We start from the raw sequence: 6,547 nt of genomic DNA on the forward strand, positions 1-6,547 counted from the left end.
CACTGCTCAAAAGAGTAAAAAGCCAAACAAGGAACAATTGACAGAGGACAACCAAACCACTGTTCAAAATCCCTCTGAGGACAGTAAGAGCTGGTGCACGAAAATTTGCAATCACACTTTTGCAATCCCGCCACAACTAACCAGCAAGTGTACTGGGTCGTCCAAGTAATACCTTGCGTGAGCAAGGGTCGATCCCACAGAGATTGTCGGCTTGAAGCAAGCTATGGTTATCTTGTAAATCTTAGTCAGGATATCAGAAATACAGGATTGATTGTGAAAAGCAAAAGAACATGAAATGATTACTTGTTGCAGTAATGGAGAATAGGTTGAGGTTTGGAGATGCTCCATCTTCTGATCTCTGCTTTCCTACTGTCTTCTTCTTCAAACACGCAAGTCTCCTTCCATGGCAAGCTGTATGTAGGGTTCACCGTTGTCAATGGCTACCTCCATCCTCCAATGAAAGCGATTGCATATGCTCTGTCACAGCATAGCGGAATTCATCTGTCGGTTCTCAATCAGGCCGGAATAGAATCCAATGATTCTTTTGCGTCTGTCACTAACGCCCCGCCTTCAGGAGATTGAAGCACGTCACAGTCATTCAATCATCGAATCCTACTCAGAATACCACAGACAAGGTTTAGACCTTCCGGATTCTCTTGAATGCCGCCATCAGTCCTAGCTTATACCACGAAGATTCCGATTAAAGAATCCAAGAGATAACTACTTAAGCTAAAGTAGAACGGAGGTGATTGTCAGTCACACGTTCATAGTTGAGAATGATGATGATTGTCACAGATCATCACATTCATCCGGATTAAGAACAAGTATTATCTTAGAATGGAAGCAAGCATGATTGAAAGAGAAACAGTAGTAATTGCATTAATCCATCAAGACACAGCAGAGCTCCTCACCCCCAACCATGGGGTTTAGAGACTCATGCTGTGGAAGAAAACATGTAAAAATGTCATAAGGTCATCAAAAGGTGCGAATACAATGTCAAAAGATCCTATTAATAGTAAACTAGTAACCTAGGGTGTACAGAAATGAGTAAATGACGTAAAAATCCACTTCTGGGTCCACTTGGTGTGTGCTTGGGCTGAGAAATGAAGCATTTTCGTGTAGAGACCTTTTCTGGAGTTAAACGCCAGCGTTAATGCCAGTTTGGCGTTTAACTCCAAGTTATATGCCAGTTCCGGCGTTTAACGCTGGAATTTCTGAGGGTGACTTTGAGCGCCGGTTTGGGCCATCAAATCTCGGGAAAAGTATGGACTATTATATATTGCTGGAAAGCCCAGGATGTCTACTTTCCAATGCCGTGAGATCTCGCCAATTGGGCTTCTGTAGCTCCAGAAAATCCACTTCAAGTGCAGGGAGGTCAGAATCCAACAGCATCTGCAGTCCTTTTTGGTCTCGGAATCAGATTTTTGCTCAGGACCCTCAATTCAGCCAGAAAATACCTGAAATCACAGAAAAACCACAAACTCATAGTAAAGTCCAGAAAAGTGAATTTTAGCTAAAAACTAATAAAAATATACTAAAAACTAACTAGATTACACTAAAAACATACTAAAAACAATGCCAAAAAGCATACAAATTATCCGCTCATCACAACACCAAACTTTAATGTTGCTTGTCCCCAAGCAACTGAAAATCAAAAAGGATAAAAAGAAGAGAATATACTATAGACTCCAAAATATCAAGGAAACATAGTTCCAATAGATGAGCGGACTAGTAGCTTTTGCCTCCGAACAGATTGGCATCTCACTCTATCCCTTGAAGTTCAGAATGATTGGCATCTATAAAACTCAGAACTCAGATAGTGTTATTGATTCTCTTATTGAGCATATGATTCTTGAACATAGCTAGTGTGAGTCTTGGCTGTGGCCTAAAGCACTCTGTCTTCCAGTATTACCACCGGATACATACATGCCACAGACACATAATTGGTGAACCTTTTCAGATTGTGACTCAGCTTTGCTAAAGTCCCCAATTAGAGGTGTCCAAGGTTCTTAAGCACACTCTTGTTGCCTTGGATCACAACTTTATTTCTTTCTTTTTCTTTTTCTTTTCTTCTTCTCTTTCTTCTTCTTTTTTTTTCGAAATTTTTTTTGTATCCACTGCTTTTTCTTGCTTCAAGAATCAGTCTAATGATTTTAGATCCTTAATAACAGTTCTCTTTTTCCTCATTCTTTCAAGAGCCAACAATTTTAACATTCTCAAAACAACAAATTCAAGAGACATATGCACTGTTCAAGCATTCATTCAGAGAGCAAAAAGTATTGTCACCACATCAAACTAATTCAACTAGTTTCAATGATAAATTTTGAAATCCTGTACTTCTTGTTCTTTTGTGATTAAAGCATTTTTCATTTAAGAGAGGTGATGGATTCATAGGACATTCATATCTTTAAGGCATAAAATTTCAATTTTATTAATTATGAATTAAGAACAAGACTCAAAAATAGATATAAAATGAGACTAGAAAAACGAAAAATAAAAACAAAACAAAGGAAAAAAAAACGCAAACATGGGCTCCTAATGATAGAGGTTTTCACAGAGTTAGGACTCAACAACCTTGATTTTGAGAAGTGGATGCTCCCTCAGCTTGAGAGGAGAACTTTTGGCGTTTCAACTCTTGGAGTTCACGCCCCTGCTTCTCTTGTTCCTTCAGTAATTTGCAGAGCATGCAGTTCTGATTCTGCTGTTCTTCCTTCAGTTGCTCCATAGTCTCTTGCAGCTTGGAGATAGATGCTTCTAGGCTGGTCCAGTAGTCAATTCTTGGGAATTCAGGGAGGAATTCCTGCGCCCTCCTCTTGATGGAGTTGTCTTGCACTTGTCCTTCCATTGACTTCTTGGTGATTGGGTGTTCAATGGGTATGAACTCATCTACTCCCATCTTCACCCCAGCCTCTTTACAGAGCAAGGATATCAAGCTTCGATAAGCCAGTTTGGCTTCAGTGGAATTCTTATTTGCAATCGTGTAGATCTCACAAGCAATCACATGATGGACCTCCACTTCTTTTCCAAGCATAATGCAATGAATCATCACTGCCCTCTTGATGGTGACCTCAGAACGGTTGCTAGTGGGCAATATGGAACGCCCAATAAAGTCTAGCCACCCTCTTGCAATTGGCTTGAGGTCTCCCCTCTTGAGTTGGTTTGGGACACCCTTTGAATTGGTTATCCACTTAGTCCCAGGGAGGCATATGTCCTCTAGAACTTGATCCAACCCTTTATCTACTCTCACCATCCTCCTATTGAAGGAGTCAGGATCATCTTGCAGTTGAGGTAGTTTGAAGATTTCTCTTATTTTGTCCAGATGGAAGTACATAACTTTCCCTCTGACCATGGTTCTGTAGGTATGGTAAGCAGTTCCAGTCATTCTCTGCTTATCTGTTAGCCACAGATTAGAGTAGAATTCCTGAACCATGTTCCTTCCAACCTTTATTTCAGGATTGGTCAGAACTTCCCATCCTCTGTTTCGAATTTGCTCTTGGATCTCCGGATATTCATCTTCTTTCAGATCAAATTTAACTTCCGGGATCACTGACCTCAGACCCATTATTTTGTGATAATGGTCTTCATGTTCTTTGGTTAAGAACTTCTCTTGATTCCAAAGATTCTTTGGATTAGTCTCTTTCTTTCCTCTTGAGTTGGTTTGTTTTCCCTTAGGAGCCATGATCTTGATGAATCTTGGCTTAGTGATCACGGAAAAGCACACCAAACTTAGAGGTTTTGCTTGTCCTCAAGCAAAAAGAGAAGAAAGAGGAGAAGAGAGAGAGAGAGGAAGAGGAAATTCGAATGGTGTGGTGGAAAGAGGAAGCCAAACACGAATTTATAAGGTGAGGGGGAGGGTTTTTTCGAAAAAAAAAGAGATTTGAAAGGAGATTTGAGAAGATATGGAAAGAAATTGAGAAAAGGGTGAGTTTTTGAAGAAGATTTGGGATTAATTTGAAATAGATTTGAAGAATGGTTTTGATTTGTGAAGATTTGAAAGTGAATGATAAGAGGTTGAAGTGCATTTATGTAGAAGAGTATGGGTAAAAAGAGGAAAGTTTGAAAAAAATTGAGTTGAAAACAAAAATGTGGTCCCCCCACCTTTCTGGCGTTAAACGCCCAGAATGGCACTCATTCTGGCGTTTAACGCCCATATGGCACCCCTTTTGGGCGTTTAACGCCCAGCCAGGTACCCTGGCTGGCGTTAAACGCCAGAAAACCTTTATCACTGGGCGTTTTTCAAAACGCCCAGGATGCTGCACACCTGGCGTTAAACGCCCAGAATGGTGCCCATTCTGGCGTTTAACGCCTAAAATGGCACCATTCCTGGCGTTAAACGCCCAGAATGGTACCCATTCTGGCGTTTAACGCCCAAAATGCACCTTACTGGCGTTTTTTTCGCCAGTAAGCTTATTTTCTCTGCTTTTTGAGCTGAATCCTTCTGTAACTCTGTGAATTCTTTCATTTTTGATATTTGCCTCTGTAAGAACTAATCATACAACCTACTAATGACTGGGTTGCCTCCCAGCAAGCGCTTCTTTACTGTCTTTAGCTGGACTTTCACTGAGAATCACTCAAGTCTCAGTTTTGAGCATTCCTGCTCAAAATTTCCTTCAAGATAGTGCTTGATTCTCTGTCCATTAACAATGAACTTCTTGTCAGAATCAATATCCTGAAGCTCAACATATCCATATGGTGACACTCCTGTAATCACATACGGACCCCTCCAACGGGATTTGAGTTTTCCTGGAAACAGTTTGAGCCTAGAGTTGAAGAGCAGAACTTTTTGTCCTGGCTCAAAGACTCTGGTTGACAACTTCTTGTCATGCCATTTCTTTGCCTTTTCCTTATAAATATTTGCATTTTCAAAGGCATTGAGTCTGAACTCCTCTAGCTCATTTAGCTGGAGCAATCTTTTTTCACCAGCTAACTGTGCATCCATGTTTAGGAATCTGGTTGCCCAGTAGGCTTTATGTTCCAGTTCCACAGGCAAATGACAGGCCTTCCCATACACCAGTTGGTATGGGGAGGTTCCTATAGGAGTCTTGAATGCTGTTCTGTATGCCCACAGAGCATCATCCAAGCTCTTTGCCCAATCCTTTCTTCGGGCCATCACAGTCCGTTCCAGGATTCTCTTTAGCTCTCTGTTAGAGACCTCAGCTTGCCCATTTGTCTGTGGATGATACGGAGTTGCCACTTTGTGGCTAATTCCATATCTAACCATAGCAAGGTGTAGCTGTTTATTGCAGAAATGAGTGCCCCATCACTGATTAGCACTCTGGAACGCCAAATCTGCTGAAAATGTTTTCTGGAGGAATTTCAGTACGGTCTTAGTATCATTGGTGGGTGTAGCAATCGCTTCTACCCACTTAGACACATAGTCTACTGCCACCAGAATGTAAGTGTTTGAGTATGATGGTGGGAATGGCCCCATGAAGTCAATTCCCCATACATCAAACAGTTCTATCTCTAATATCCCTTGTTGAGGCATGGCATATCCATGAGGCAGGTTACCAGCTCTTTGGCAACTGTCACAGTTACGCACAAACTCTCGGGAATCTTTATAAAGAGTAGGCCAGTAGAAGCCACATTGGAGGACTTTAGTGGCTGTTCGCTCACTTCCAAAATGTCCTCCATACTGTGATCCATGGCAGTGCCATAGGATCCTTTGTGCTTCTTCTCTGGGTACACACCTGCGGATCACTCCGTCAGCACATCTCTTGAAGAGATATGGTTCATCCCAAAGGTAGTACTTGGCGTCTGAAATTAATTTCTTTCTCTGCATGTAACTGTACTCCTTGGGTATGAACCTGATGAGCGGATAATTTGTATACTTTTTGGCATTGTTTTTAGTATGTTTTTGGTATGATCTAGTTAGATTTTAGTATATTTTTATTAGTTTTTAGTTAAAATTCACTTTTCTGGACTTTACTATGAGTTTGTGTGTTTTTCTGTGATTTCAGGTATTTTCTGGCTGAAATTGAGGGACCTGAGCAAAAATCTGATTCAGAGACCAAAAAGGACTGCAGATGCTGTTGGATTCTGACCTCCCTGCACTCGAAGTGGATTTTCTGGAGCTACAGAAGCCCAATCGGCGCGCTCTCAACGGCGTTGGAAATTAGACATCCTGGGCTTTCTAGCAATATATGATAGTCCATACTTTGCCCAAGATTTGATGGCCCAAACCGGCGTTCAAAGTCACCTCAAGAAATCCCAGCGTTAAACGCTGGAACTGGCACCCAAATGGGAGTTAAACGCCCAAACTGGCACTAAAGCTGGCGTTTAACTCCAAGAAGAGTCTCTACACGAAAATGCTTCATTGCTCAGCCCAAGCACACACCAAGTGGGCCCGGAAGAGGATTTTTATGTCATTTACTCATTTCTGTACACCTTAGGCTACTAGTTTTCTATAAGTAGGACCTTTTACTATTGTATGAGAAATCTTTTGATCACTTTAGATCTCTAGATCATCTTTGGACATTTTAGTTCTTAGATCATTGGGAGGCTGGCCATTCGGCCATGCCTAGACCTTGTTCTTATGTATTTTCAA

The sequence above is a fragment of the Arachis hypogaea genome, chromosome 2 (assembly GCF_003086295.3).
Source record: "Arachis hypogaea cultivar Tifrunner chromosome 2, arahy.Tifrunner.gnm2.J5K5, whole genome shotgun sequence".
NCBI lineage: Eukaryota > Viridiplantae > Streptophyta > Magnoliopsida > Fabales > Fabaceae > Arachis > Arachis hypogaea.